Source organism: Equus przewalskii, chromosome 23 (assembly GCF_037783145.1).
Source record: "Equus przewalskii isolate Varuska chromosome 23, EquPr2, whole genome shotgun sequence".
NCBI classification, from domain to species: Eukaryota; Metazoa; Chordata; class Mammalia; order Perissodactyla; family Equidae; genus Equus; species Equus przewalskii.
Window position 1 is genome coordinate 331,520 of NC_091853.1, and position 14,198 is coordinate 345,717.

The window sequence follows — 14,198 nt, forward strand, 5'->3', positions numbered from 1 at the left end:
AAAGACAAGCCACATTAGATTTTGTTAAGTACGTATGTTAAAATGGTAAGGGCATATAATTCAATAAAAACGTGTATTTAAAAACTAAGTGTAATTTCTAGAAGGAAAAAAATAGAATGTATAACTATTCAACCAAAGGAAAAAAATGAATCAAAAAATCCTGGATCAATCCAACAGTAGGCAGGAAAGGAGAAAAACAGTAACAAAGAAAGGGCTTGTATTTGGGCTCTGACTTTGGTCAGACTGGAGTTCCAAGCTTGGCTCTGCCACTTCCCAGCTCTGTGGCCAGTGCCACGGGCAAGGTACTTACTGGACCCCCTTTCCGAGCCTCATTTTCCTCAACTGTGAAGTGCGGGCAATGGAATCCTTACCGGCTGGTTGTGAGCATTCACGGTGCTGGTGTGGATAAGGTGGATGGCTACGGCATACCCGCACACAGTAGGTGCTCAGCGAGCGTCAGCCCTGCCCTCTGCCCTGTCCCGCACTGTCCTCCCCCTCACCAGTCCGCCCCAACCGCACATGTTGAGGAAGCTTTCCGTCCTCCTAACAGTAGCCATGGTGGTCCCCTGCAAGCCACACTTCCTCGCCCGTGCTTGGTGAGGATGGCAGCAGCTGAGAGCAGTGGAGATCTTTGTCAAAGGACCCGAGTGGCATCTCTGTCCCTTATTAGCTGCAAGATATTGGGCAAATGATGAGTAGTCTCTGAACCTCCATTTTTCTCCTGTGTAAAATGAGTTAACAGTGATGTTTATCTTAGGGTTTTTTTTCATCAGGATTCAAAAGGGAAGAAGGACGAAAGCTTTGTACGCTTCGGAGGGCTCTGTGCCATCATAGGAGAACGTTGATCCTGCAGAAAGCCTTCAAGCCCGTTTCCAGGTCTGATAAGCCCCGGCTCACTCCGGCCACTTCTGCTCCTTCCTGGGTCCCTGGGGATGCACTTCTGCTGTCACACACCTTCATTTAGGCAGCCGTTCTCTGGACACATTTTTACTGAGTGTCTGCTATTTGCCAGGCATTGAGGGAGGTCTTTGCCTTCAAAGAGCTCATGTGGTTTTTAACACTACTGGACATAAGAATCACTCGGAATAGTTTGCTAAAAAATGCCAGTTCCCCCAAAGATTCAGATTCAGTGGTAAGGAGTCCAGGAATGAGCGTTTTTAAGCTCGAGTGCCAGACTGTTCCCATATGAGCTGTTCTTGGCTCACACTTCCAGACCCGCTGACCTCGTTCTCCCAGGGAGTCGGAGGGGTGCACCTCTACCCCTCCGTGCCTGCCAACGTCCCCACCGCCTCGGGCTTTCTGTTGAAACTGTAGGGCTGAGAGAGAGGGCGAGTGGCTCCATTTGGTGATTTCATCCTCAGGAATGTGGGCCTCCTTACCTCCCACCTTCCTCCTCCGAGGAAACCGACCTAATGGCAACCCCGTAGGCCTGACAGACTGGGGGGAGGACCTGTCGGTAGCACGAGCGCCTGTGAAAGGTGTGTTTGTGAGGAGGGGGCCCTAAGTACAAGACCACGCGTGCACTTGTGCTCTGAGCCACTCTTGGCCGGCTGTGCGAATAGACTCTGATGTTCTTGTCTGCTCTGCTCAGATGCGATGTCTCTGGCCGTGTTAACACAGCGTCGGGTCCTGGGAAGCCTGGGTTGTGATGTTCTGCCTTCACTGTCCTTGGAGGAGACGGGCAATTCTGCCTCTTGGTTTTACAGGACTTCAGAGAGAGGATGAAGCCAGGCTTTCCAAGTATGAGAAACCCTGCTGGACCACGTGCACAAGTATGACGTGTCTGCCTATTTGCAGGGAGCAGCGCAGGGGGATGCACAGGGGCCTGGAGTCCAGCTGCCAAGTCCCTCACCCTTGATGCTTCTCTGCGGTCAGTCCATTCCGTGTTCTGGGCTAGCCCTTTCTCAGCTGCTTGGAAGTCCACATCTTCTTTCTCCTCCACACATTTTGCTCTTGCTAAATGTCTTGCCAGCTCCTCCGTGCCTCCCTGGTCCTTAGCTTTTCACAGTCGTGGCCCACCACACACAGCTTTCTCCGTAGGCAGACAGTTTTTCAGCCATTACCTGTTCGACATTAAAGGGCTTTAGAAGTTCTCTAATAGAATGACTACCCTGCCTCAACCTCCCCCTTTCCATTTCATGGATGTGAAGACTGGAGTGCAGGGAAAAAAGTGACTCCTTGTGTTTGTCTGGTCACAGTCAGACATTGAGGTGGACCTCATCCTCAACAGCAGGTAGGCCCGAGGCAGAAAGGCATAAGGTAACATACAGTCAGACGCAGTCAGGGGCAGAGATTTAGGGAGAAGAGGAGGAGGCCTCAGAAATCTGCAGACACACCATGCAGTGGGTCTCTGAGAGTGACGCGATTGGTTGTCTCTAGTCCTCCTGGTTCTCAAAGCACAGAGCCTCTTTCTTTCCCTACACTCTCGTTTCCTTTCAGAGCAGTCTTGGAATTCAAGAGGGACATGGACAATTCTCCCCTCCTGCGTGTGTGGGAAATCAGCCGAGCCCCAGAACACTCATTGGATTTGCCCGGGGTGGTATTGCCAGGACTTTGAACCCAGGTCCCTGACTACCATCTCTTCACTGCTTGTGTCCCTGTTGCTCCACCGTGAAGAGCCACTTTGTCAGTCCAGAAAGGCAGTTCTCCTCCCTTTGAGAAGCAGCAGGAAGAGGCAACAGGCACATCCCATTGGCCAGAATCCTTCTCTCAAGGTGGAGGCATCTCTGGACTTTGTCCCCATGGCACAGAGACCTGGCCAAGAATGTCAAAGTAATGGCAGGAGATTGCTACCATGGGAGGAGAATGGCCCTTGTGCTGTGTGGCCTGGGGTTCTGACCACGTGGCAGGGACTAACTTCTGTCCTGTGCAGTCGGTGCAGCCCCATCCCCTTCCCTTTCTTCATCTGTGTTACCTCCTTGAGACTTGGTCTTCCGGAAATGATCACCTTGAGGGCTTTTAAGATCCCTGTTCATCAAAGAAAGCATCAGTCACGCTCACTAGGCTGTGCTTAAGGTGGGGAGAAAGTAGAGCCAGACACTTCTGAAAGATATTTAGCAGGAGTTTTCAGAATAAAACTTAGTTACTTAGAAAGCTCAATTTACCAGAACAATTCATTTCAGGAATGTTCCGGTTAGTCGGTTATGCTACATTGTTGCCTCCAAAAGCTTTCCAATAATATATAGAGAATAATATATATAGAATAATATACGTATATATAATGTATATATATTATATATATATATTATTCTATAAATGTATGATTAGGTATAATCATTAAAGGGGTCATTTCTGCCTCTTCCAGTTGGTTCTTAGGCCTTTACATTCCGGCTTTGAGGCAAATGGCACTATTGTCTGGTCACAGGTTTAAAGCATCTACGGCATCCTATTGCATAACATTGTAGTCTCTCAGGGTCTTGTCACCCAGCTAGTCACAAGCGAGCCTCTATCGGCCATTCTATCTTCTATCAGACCAGCTGCCTCCAGACAATGGGGTGGATGGTAGGATCACTGAATTGCACAGGCAGGAGCCTAATACTGCACAATTTTTGCACTGATTTAAATCCCCTTGTCAGAGGCACTGTGGGATAAGACACCACGGCCATGAATAAGGGATTCTGTAAGTCCCCTGATGACAGTGTTGGCGGAACAGTTTCAGACCAAGAAGGTAAATCTGCATAGAATCCGTATCTATTCCCGTGATGACAAAGCGCTGCCTCCTCCAAGTGGAAGGAATTCAATAGCGTTAGGCAGTTGGCTGGTTCCCAAAGAATTGGTACCTTTTCCAGGCCTCAGTGTTGTCCTCTGCTGTCGGAAGGTGGGCACTCAGCAGCGGTAATTGCCAGAAAAACCTTGGTGAGGGGAAAGCCCTGTTGTGACCATTTCTGCCACTATAGCCACTCTATACGTGGGCTCACAGAGCAAGAGCCAGGGCGGCTGGGGAAGGAAGTTGAGCACAGCCGCAAGGTGGTCGTCTTGTCTACCTTATTTTGGAAGCTTCCTCCCAGTGAGTGATCACTGGTGATCATTTCATTGGGTCATAAATATCTTCCCAGTCTTCACTCCTTCCAAAAGTTGCATCCACGTCTTTCTTCCCCAACCCTCTTGGTCACATCAAGCTTCCACTCTTAGTCTGTCCAGGTCCCTGACCAGTCAAACTAACCCGTTAGTCACTGCCCATGAGACTGCGTAGATTTGTACTTCAACACATCTGTCCTTCCAAGCAAATCAGATATTTTGTCCAAGTTTCTGTCCACTGGAAAGCTTTTCTTCATCCGTGTCTTTCAGGGCCATCCCTGAGTGGGGCTGTAATGCGTCAGCCATCCACTTCTAGCTGGTGCCAGCATACGAATAGACTTATCTATAAACCGGGCCTACAGTCTTTCCTTCTTCTGTTAACAGGCCAGAGGGATGTTCCGTGGGACCTCTTCTGTGGGTTGAAGAAGAGATGGTGAAACAGGAGGAGTAGATGCAATGTGGAGTCTTGGTTTACTTGTGGTTCCCAAACCTTCTCAGGCCCAGTTTAGTATACACCGTCTCTACTTTATGATGGAATGATGCTGCGCACACACCTAACTCTATGATCTGGCGGATGACACTTAGTTCATAATGCACAGCTCAGGTCACATCATTACTTGGTATCCTTTGGTCAAAGGTTCAGCTACTTCAAGTATCATTGAATCTTCTGGGTCACAAGGCCTAAGTGGCACAGCAACTTGTACTTCATCCTGGGCTTGGCACAGGGTCCTCTATCGCTCTGGGACTCACCCTAAAATGGCAGCCTTATGGGTTGCTGAGTAAATGGGCCAGAGAGGAACACCCAAATGTGGCTTTCAAAAGTCAAAGAGACCCACTAAGCATTGAGCCTTTTTCTCTGTGGTGCACAGTGCAAAGTGGAACAATTTAACTTTAACTTTGGAAGGGCTACCCCAAGATGTTTTAGACCATTGGATTCCTAGGAATTTCACCAATGCGTCATGCTTCCAAATTTTGTAAGCTTTCTCTTTCTATCCTCTGTCATGCCTATATCTTCCAGAGACTTCAGGGGTTCTGGCTGCCTCCTGCTCACCAGATTCAGTCAACATAAGGTCACCAATATAATGGACCAGCATGAAGACCACAAGGTATCAAGGCTCCCTCGGGTTATATGAAAGCAGGAGAGTGGATATAACCCTGAAACCATGAGTATATACCACTGTCTCAGCCAGGTGGAAGCAGGTCGCTTCTGATTGTTTTTACTAATCAAGATAGAGAAAAAGTCATTAGCCAAGTCAATAGCTATATGCCAGGTGCCATTGCTCTAGTAAAAATACTACCTCCAGAATAACAGCTGCAGTCAACAGCAGCTACCTAATTGAGGGTAGCACAGTCCACAGTCATTCTCTACGACTTATATGGCATTTTCCCCAACCAGATAGGTATTAAACAGGGCTATGGTTGGAGCCGCCATCCCTTCCTCTTTCCCAGCTTTGATGGAGGCTCCAGTCTCTGCAGCCCCCCAGGAATGTGGAATCGCTTCTCGTGGACTCTTTTGGCAGGAGGGGCATGTTGGCTTTCCAGAAGCTTCCTCTTGGCCTTTCTTACCTACTAGTTCTCATTCCACAGATCAGGGAACCAATGTGGGGATTCTTCCAGTTGCCATTTTGTCTGTTCCATGGGCCTGCTAGAGTAATTGTAAGACAGCTCAAGCCAAGATTTCATTTGTCGTCAGACCTCATAAGTTCCCACTCTGACTGATGGATCATGGAGATTTTTAGTGTCCTCAGAAATTAGCGTCTGTTCAGAGCTTGTATCCAAGGTCTGTATGTTTCCCTTCCCCTTGTGCCCAGTTGCCTTTGTAAATGGCCCCTCAGGTACCTCTGGGGAAGGCTCCATAGCAATTTACAGAATACGCTCTTGGTCACATTTTGGACTTCTTCCTTTAAGGGACTTGGCCTCTCCCTCGGTCAAAAGGTTCTGAGTTTGTGAACGACCTAATCTGAGCAAAATGGATGGGAGTGTAAGCCATAGTGATAATCTATGGCTGCTTGATTCATATTTCCACCCACCACAACAATAATTTTCCTGATTGTATAGACCTATGCTATCGAATGTGGGAGCTCCTAGTCACGTGTGGTTTTGAGCACTGAAAGTGTGGCCAGTCCTTACTGAGATATGCTCACATGCAAAATGCCCTCTGGATTTCAAAGACTTAGTACGAAAAAAGTAAAATATCATGTTAATAATGTTTTATATTGATTACATGTTGAAATGATAGCACTTTAGATATGAGTTAAATAAAATATATTTTAAATAATTGTAATAGTTTCTTTTTACTATTGAAATATGTGCCTACCAGCAAATTTAAAATTACAAATTTGGCTTGTATTATATTTTTATTGGACTATGATAATAGAGATTAAAAAATATCATAGTAGGTTGCACATCTATTTCCTCCCTTTGAACCCTCTGATCAATTAGTCACCACCATAAATCCACATAGGACAGAACAATCTGATTACTATTCTATCGTTGTGGCTTACTAGAGCAATCAAGCCTGCCTTGTCCCTGACAGCCTGTCACTGGGCTCCCTACTTTTAGAATTAGGATTGGAGATCCCAGTTCCGCGGCAGCATCTCCCACCGCCATCTCTGACCCATAGAGGACAGCCACCAGAGCTTTTCAGGGATGCTGGTGTGCTTCTAACTGATGAAGTTTTAATGCTTTTGTGAAAGGAGTATCCTCCGGGCCTTGGAGAAGGGATTAAGCAGGTTACACTTCAGTTTCCTGTCACCCTAAACTGTGGATTCCTTCTACAATATGCTAGGGAAGTTCTGGCATACTCAGCCTCATTAGATACAAGGCCCTATTAAATCCAGATTTAATTACTCAACCAAGCAAACTATCAGAGCCACTCCCAGCCGCTTAAGCTACTATATTACATCCTGATCCCAGGTGAATTCACCCATATTGACAAATTTGATCCAGTCCAACTGCATTTCATCTTCCTGGCTTAATACTCTCGGAATCTATTTGCACATACATGTTCCCCAGGTTCCTGACAATACAAATGGAAAGATACTGCACTTCCTTTGCAGTATAACTGTCTCCTCCTGGAGATCTTCCTATCTTCCTCTGGGCTGTGATGAGATGTAACTCTCATTAGCAGCCTTGAGACAACGAGATAAGGCAAGGCTGGGTGTGGAGGACAGGAGGGTTACCTCTTGCAAGGCAACACCCTATGTGAAGTCATAGGAAAGTCTTCATGCAAGGGATTGCTTCCTCTAGCAAGGGAGATTCAGGGGGACTAGGCGTTCATGTATCTCAGCTTCATTGTGTCATTTCAAATGTCCTTATCCCAATCTCAACGCCCAGCTCCTTCCCAACCAGTGCGCTAACATCAGCACAGAAACTTGGAAAGGCTGTACATCTAACAGTCTTCATGGAGGAGGGGACACTGGAGGAGGCTGCAGTCCGTGGAGAGTCACAGCCACTGCCAGAGACGTGATGCAAGTGCAGGGAAGGGGCAACCTAATTGGAAGGCAGAGGACAAAGGAGCCCAGGTGATGCAGTCCCCAAAAGGACTGAGTCTCCTGGGCCTGAAGCTGGTGAAGAAGGGCTGAGAGTGGATTTGAGAGAAGAGGCAAACGACAGGTCACCAGCCTTGCAGGTGCTGCACTTTCCGTGAATAATCGCCTCCAACCATTTTAACCTAATATCAGTAAGATATGTGCTGCTGTTATCTCTGGTTTAGAGGAAACAGGCTTGCTCAAGATTGTACACATAGCAAACTGTGGGGCTGCCGCTTCAGCCGGAGTAGTTTGAACTTGAACTTTTATATCGTGCTGAAGGAGATTGAGTCAAGCTGGAACAGAGGTCCAGTTAGAGAAGTGGAGACAAAGTTGGGGTCAAAGCTTGGAGAGCCGTGAGAGCTGCTCTAAGGAATTCTTTAGCTCTCTCTCCAAGGGCTGCCAGGGTCCACATCTCCTCCTGCAGCGCTTTCGCAAGCCCTGTAGGAAGTAGGAGATCCAATAACTTCGCTTCCTCTTCTGAGCAGCCTGAGCCAGATAGGCAGCCTTGAAGAACCTGCCTAGCGCTCCAAAGCGTGGTCGACACCGAATGTTTGGGCCTCTCGGTATTCATTTCCTTTCCTATAGCAATTATTCTGTCATCTTGCTTTGGGGAAACCTCCCTTCCACTCCTTTCGGGCTTTATGTTTTGGGTTGAGTTCCTAAGCAGGCTGGCATATTGCATCCCCAGTGACAATGGTTGGCTAGAGATTGGCCCAGGACCCAGGTCAGGCCAGAAGGAGCCAACGAAAGTCAGTTCCTGGAATTTCATGAGAGGAATGAGAACCAGAGAGAAATTGTGGTACAGCTTTTGCTGCCAGATTTCTACAAATGGAGGCAAGACCAAAGCCAACGTAGAGGAAGGCAAACTGAGAGATGACCAAAATCATGTCCTTGTGACAAGTTTGAGCCCTGGATCCAGCCATAGCCCATCCCTAGCTGGCCCATCCCTAGATTTTTTGTTACAAAAGCCAGTAATTCCCTTTTTTATGGTTAGGAGGTTTCTGCCTTTTGTAATCATAAGGCACGCGTGGCAAGGTGAGGAGCTGGCCCTGCCTTCCCCAGACCGTGCTCCGGCCTTTGCGTTTTATCCCTCAGATTCTAGAAGCCTGGCAGTGCGGCTAAGGATGGAAGAGACCCGTGTGCTGGCAGAGGGCGAGAAGGCCTGGAGAAGAGCAATGTATCCTCTGGGATCAGAGACAAGATAAACGCTTGAATCAACACACACCCCCACAGAGGTATATTTAGTAAACTTTTTTTCTCACAGGGCTTGAAAGATCAAAATTGCTTTTTAAAAAATAATAAAAAGGAAACAGCCACTGTGGTTTCTTTTGACACCAGCCCAATTTCTTGGCTGTCACAATACCTCCAAATAACATGTGTAAGACTTCACTGGGCTGTCTCTTTTCCCCTAAAATACAACAACAAAAATCTGCAGTTCCAGCTGCATAATCACGTGTGGTCGGAGGCTTCCTGAGATCTCTAACGTTCCCGATGGTTACAGACCTGAGGTTCTCCTGCAGCTGCAAAGTGGCCTTACGCAAATATACTGCGGGCCAATGTGTAAACCAAGGCCAGCAGCCTGGACGCCTGGGTCCATTATGTAGCGCCCTTGGACCACCTTTGAAATCCACCTGGTCAACCTTTACAACCGTGAGGATACCAGCCGTGATAACCTTCCTCACGGGAGGGAGGGCCCCTGGGCGGTTGAGGTTGCAAGGGTACGTTTCGCTGCACCCCCACTCCCTACCCCCGAACACACACACGCTCCCCAAGTCTCTGTATTCTCCTGCACTCTCCTTTTCCTTCTTCCAGGTTTAGCTCAGAGGAAAGAGTGTATCTTGTTTTACTCACGATGAGCCCTTCCGTCTACTGTTATGATTCCATTTTACTCTTTGGAGTTAGTCTCCAGTGATTCTCTCTCATATTAAAAAAAAATTGCTTAATCTGCTTTATCAAAGTTTAATGTACATACAGTAAAACGCAACCATTTTAACAATGGGTGACTTTCGACAAATGAATATGCTTGTGTAAGCACCAGCACCACAGTCAAGATGTGGAGTGGTTCCATCACCCGAAAAATCTGCTTCGTGCAGTCACTTCCCCTCAAATCCACTCCCACCCCCAGCAACTGCTGCGGAGAAGCAACGGAGATGCTTCTGTCACTGTAGGTTAGTTTTGGCTGCAATAGTATCTTATACACATGGAATCATACGCTATACGCCCTTTGATGTTTGCCTTCTTTCCCTCAAGACTCATCATTCATGAGCTTCTTCACGCTGTCGTGTATATCAGTAGTTCAGCCTTTTTACCGCTGACTGCTATTCCGTTGTATAGACGTGCTACAATTTATCTTCCGTTTACCTGTTGATGGATATTTGGGTTGTTTTCAGCTTGGCGCTATTAGAAATAAACTGCTGTGAACACACGTATACAATCTTTGTGTGGATGTGTTTTCATTTCTCTTGAGTAAATAGCTGGAAGAGGAATTTTGAGTTGTGTGAGAAGTGTATGTTTACTTCATAATAAACTGCCAAATTGTTTGTCAAAGTGGCTGGACAATTTTACACTTCTGCCAGGAATACGTGAGAGGTCCATTTGCTTCGTATCCTGGCCAACACTTGGTATTGTCAGTATTTTTAATTTTTGTCGTTTCAGTGGATGTGTAGTGGTCTCTCATTGTGGTTTTAATTTTCATTTCCCTGCTGACTAAAGATGTTGGGCATCTTTTCATGTGCTTTTTGGCCATTTGTATCTTCTTTTGTGAAGCGTCCACTCAAATCTTTGGCCCATTTCTTTGTTCTCTTATTATTGAATTGTAAAAGTGTTTATATATATATATATGTACTTGAGAATATATATAAATATAAATATCTATAAATGTATCTTTATATGAAAAAATAATATATTAATATTCTATATAATATATATAAATATTTGTCTTTTCATTTTCTTAACAGTGTCTTTCAAAGAGCACAAGTTTTGAAATTTTGATGAAATCCAATTTATCTCTGCTATAGATTTAACCTCTGCTGGCTCCTTCTCTTCAGCATACAAACATGCTCAAGCCCCTCCAATAGCTACCAAAAGCAAACTAAACAAAAAGAGCCGAACACGACCTCCTCCACCGCACCTCCTACCTCTTACCCAGACCACCTCCAAAAGCCCTTTATTGAACTCAAATCCCTTTCTAGCTACTGTTGTATTCTCTTCCTCTTTTCACAGCCAAGCAGTTCAAAAGAAAATTTTCTATCTCATTTTCTATATCTACATCTTCTAAAATCCATTCCCTCCTTAACCTACTCCCACCAGCCCACTGTGCAATCTCTGCTAGAGTCATGGACCCAGAGCAGAGCCAGGATCTAACATCCAGGGGAGCAGGTGCATACAAGTGTTACCACCCTTGGCTGGTGAGGGGGAGCTGGGGGCAGGGCCTGGATGGAGGTGGGGCCTGTGTAGTTGATGGCGGGGACTGGGGAAGCCCTTTGGCTTCTTCTCTTGGTGTTTCAGAGTCTTGCTTTCTCTTGGTTTCCTCTGATGTCTTTGTGTTACTATCTAAATAATCATCACATCAACACGTTACCTTAAAAAAGATTGAGGAGTTGCCTTTGGACAGGCTAGATGGAGTGTCCTTTCCTGGCCTCCGCTCTGAGTTACGCGCCCTCCTCCAGCACTTTCTTTGCCACCACGTACTCTCTTCCCACCTGCGGCATCAAGTGGACTCTTGGGGCTTCTCTTTCCTGACGCCCCTGCGGTGCTGGTCAGGGCCAACACTCTTTTTCTCCTACTCATTCCTCATCTCACTTAGCAAACACCTATTGAGTATTTATTGTGCAATAGAAGTCAACAACAAAAATTGTTGACTTCCGGGTATGTGTCAGATGATGCCTTCATGAAGTTCTAGTTGGCAAGACAATTGACTCATCCATCACCACAGTGGTGGACTAACACCCAAGTCGTCTTAGGGGAATTAGGGCTGATAAAGGAGCTCTAAGCACTGGAACAGCATGTGCAAAGGAGTATGAAGGCATGTGTAAGACAGGTGAAGTGTGAGAGAGCAAGCCATTTACAGGGGACACAGTTCAGATGGGGGGAGCTTAGGGAACCTGTGGGAAGTGTCACAGAATGTAAGTATCATAGGATGTATTGCCTAAGTCCCCAGTTGTCCACCAAAATCCATTCTCTGTTTTATCAGAAATCGGATTGTAGCCAAGCATATGGCTGGACTACATTTTCCACCCTCCTTGGTGTTAGGTGGGAACATATGACTAAGTTATCACCACTGGACCGTGAGCAGAAATGGTGTGTGCCCTTTGAACCAAGGCTTTTTTTGTTTTTTAAAAGATTGGCATCTGAGCTAACAACTGTTGCCAATCTTCTTTTTTTTCCTGCTTTTTCTCCCCAACCGCCCCCTCCCCCCCCAGTACATAGTTGTATATTTCAGTTGTGGATCGTTCTAGTGGTGGCATGTGGGACGCCTCCTCAGCATGGCCTGATGAGTGGTGCCATGTCCGTGCCCAGGATCCAAACCAACGAAACCCCGGGCTGCCGAAGCAGAGCGTGCGAACTTAATCACTTGGCCACAGGGCCAGCCCCTGAACCAAGGCTTTTTAAGAGTAGGGGTGCCTCCTTCATCCTCTATTTCCCTTCTTAAGAACTAGGTAGAGACAATGACAAGGCCCTAGGGAGATGGTGGAGGCACAAAACGGAAGGAGCACAGGCCTTTGAACGACCTTGTAGAGCAGAGCCACCCTGCAAGCCTGAATAATTGGCCAAGACTGCTGTATGAGCAACCAATAAACTTCTAATGTGTTAAACCATGGGCAATTCTGAGTCATTTTTATTGTTGCAGTATGGCTTGCCCTACATCATACATTCTGATTATGGTGCACTTGTGAAAACTTCATAAAATATACATATATATAGAAAAAAAATGGAGTGAAACACACCAAGATGTTAATAATGGTGGTTATCTCTAGGTGGTGGAATTACGGGTAGATTTCTTTTCTTTCTTTTCCTTTTTTGTGCAATTTCTGCCTTTTCCAAATTTTCTACAATGAGTATGCGTTATTTTATAGTCATGACTAGTATAAATTCTCTAAATTCAGGTAGTTACAGAGGTAATAACAAGTTGAAAAAGAACATCAATACCAGAAGGCATGTAGAAAGTCTATTCAAGTAGTAGAAATTAAGGGTAGGAAAAAGCAAGAAAACAGTTTGGTTCCAAATTCATTGACGACCTGGTTGTGTGAAGAGAAAGAACAGAGACACAACGGAGGAAAGCCCTAGCACACACCTCGCCTGCATTCTCACCTGTGCCCGAAACTCACCCGCCTCACGCCGAGCCCCGTCGCTGCTGGTGGATGGGGCGAGGGAATTTTCGTTTTAGCTTCTCTTTGTGTTTTCCTTCATGTAGTCGAGGCAGCTGAGGATATAAATGAAGTTAACAGAGAGAGAGTTCTAGAACCAGAAGATGGATAAAGGGGAGTTGGGTGTGTGACAGGGGCACAGGTGGGACATGGATGCTGCCCACACTTCCTGAGACTTAGTCCTCTCTTGGCTTCCATGAGGACATGATCTCCTGGGAGTCTTCCTATCCACACCCCCACCCCCGCCACTGGCCCCTCCGGCCACAGACTACTTTCCCTTTGCCCATCTTTGTGGTTTCCCAAGGGTCCATCCTTAGGCCTCTTCTCATACCATGCTCCCTTCTGAAGTGGCCTCCTTGTCTCTAGTGTCTCCCCAAGTCTACCCTCCAGTTTCGCTCCAAATCCAGATGGACAACTGCCTCTGAGGCACTGTGATCAAACCCACCACTTCCTGCTTCCTTCTGGGGACCCTGTCCCACCACCATCCAGCCTAAAACCTGAGTGCTACCCAACTCCTCACACCCTGCCTTCTTTAAATCTTGTGAATGTGTCTAGTTCCATCCATCCCTATTGGCATGGCCTCTATTCGGGCCCCCATGTTTTCTCATAATTCTAGAACAGTCCCCTAATTCATGTCTAGAAACTTAAGATACCCCATTTTTCCCACAGCCCCAAGAATGTATTTTTCTCTCACTTAAAAAAAATTACGAAACATTTCTTATATATAGAAAAGGACATTGGGAACAAATAACTCAATAATCATCTGTGTACCACCCCCAACCAGAAGTGACAATGAGAACATTACCTGCCCATTTTCTCACAGATAAATATTTTTAAAACACAGATTTACAATGTCACTTTCTTGATTAAAAAGCCTCAGTGGATCTAAACGGTGCTCAACACAACTCCCACACTCCTCACACTGTCTTTGAAGACCAGCCGTGGTCTGGTGGTGGTCGAGTGTGGGCTCTGCAAGGGGCCGGCCCCGTGGCCGAGTGGTTGGGTCCACCAGCTCCGAATCAGTGGCCTGGTGTTTTGCCGGTTTGGATCCTGGGTGCAGACACGGCACCGCTTGTCAGGCCGTGCTGAGGCGGCGTCCCACATGCCAAAACTAGAAGGACCCACAACTAAAATATGCAACTATGTACTGGGGGCGTTTGGGGAGAGGAAGGAAAAAAGAAGAGTGTGGGCTCTGCAGTCCCCCACTTATCGGCTTCCATAAGCAGCTTCTCAGTTTCTTAACTTCTCTGAGGCTCAGTTTCCACATCCGTAAACTGGAGTT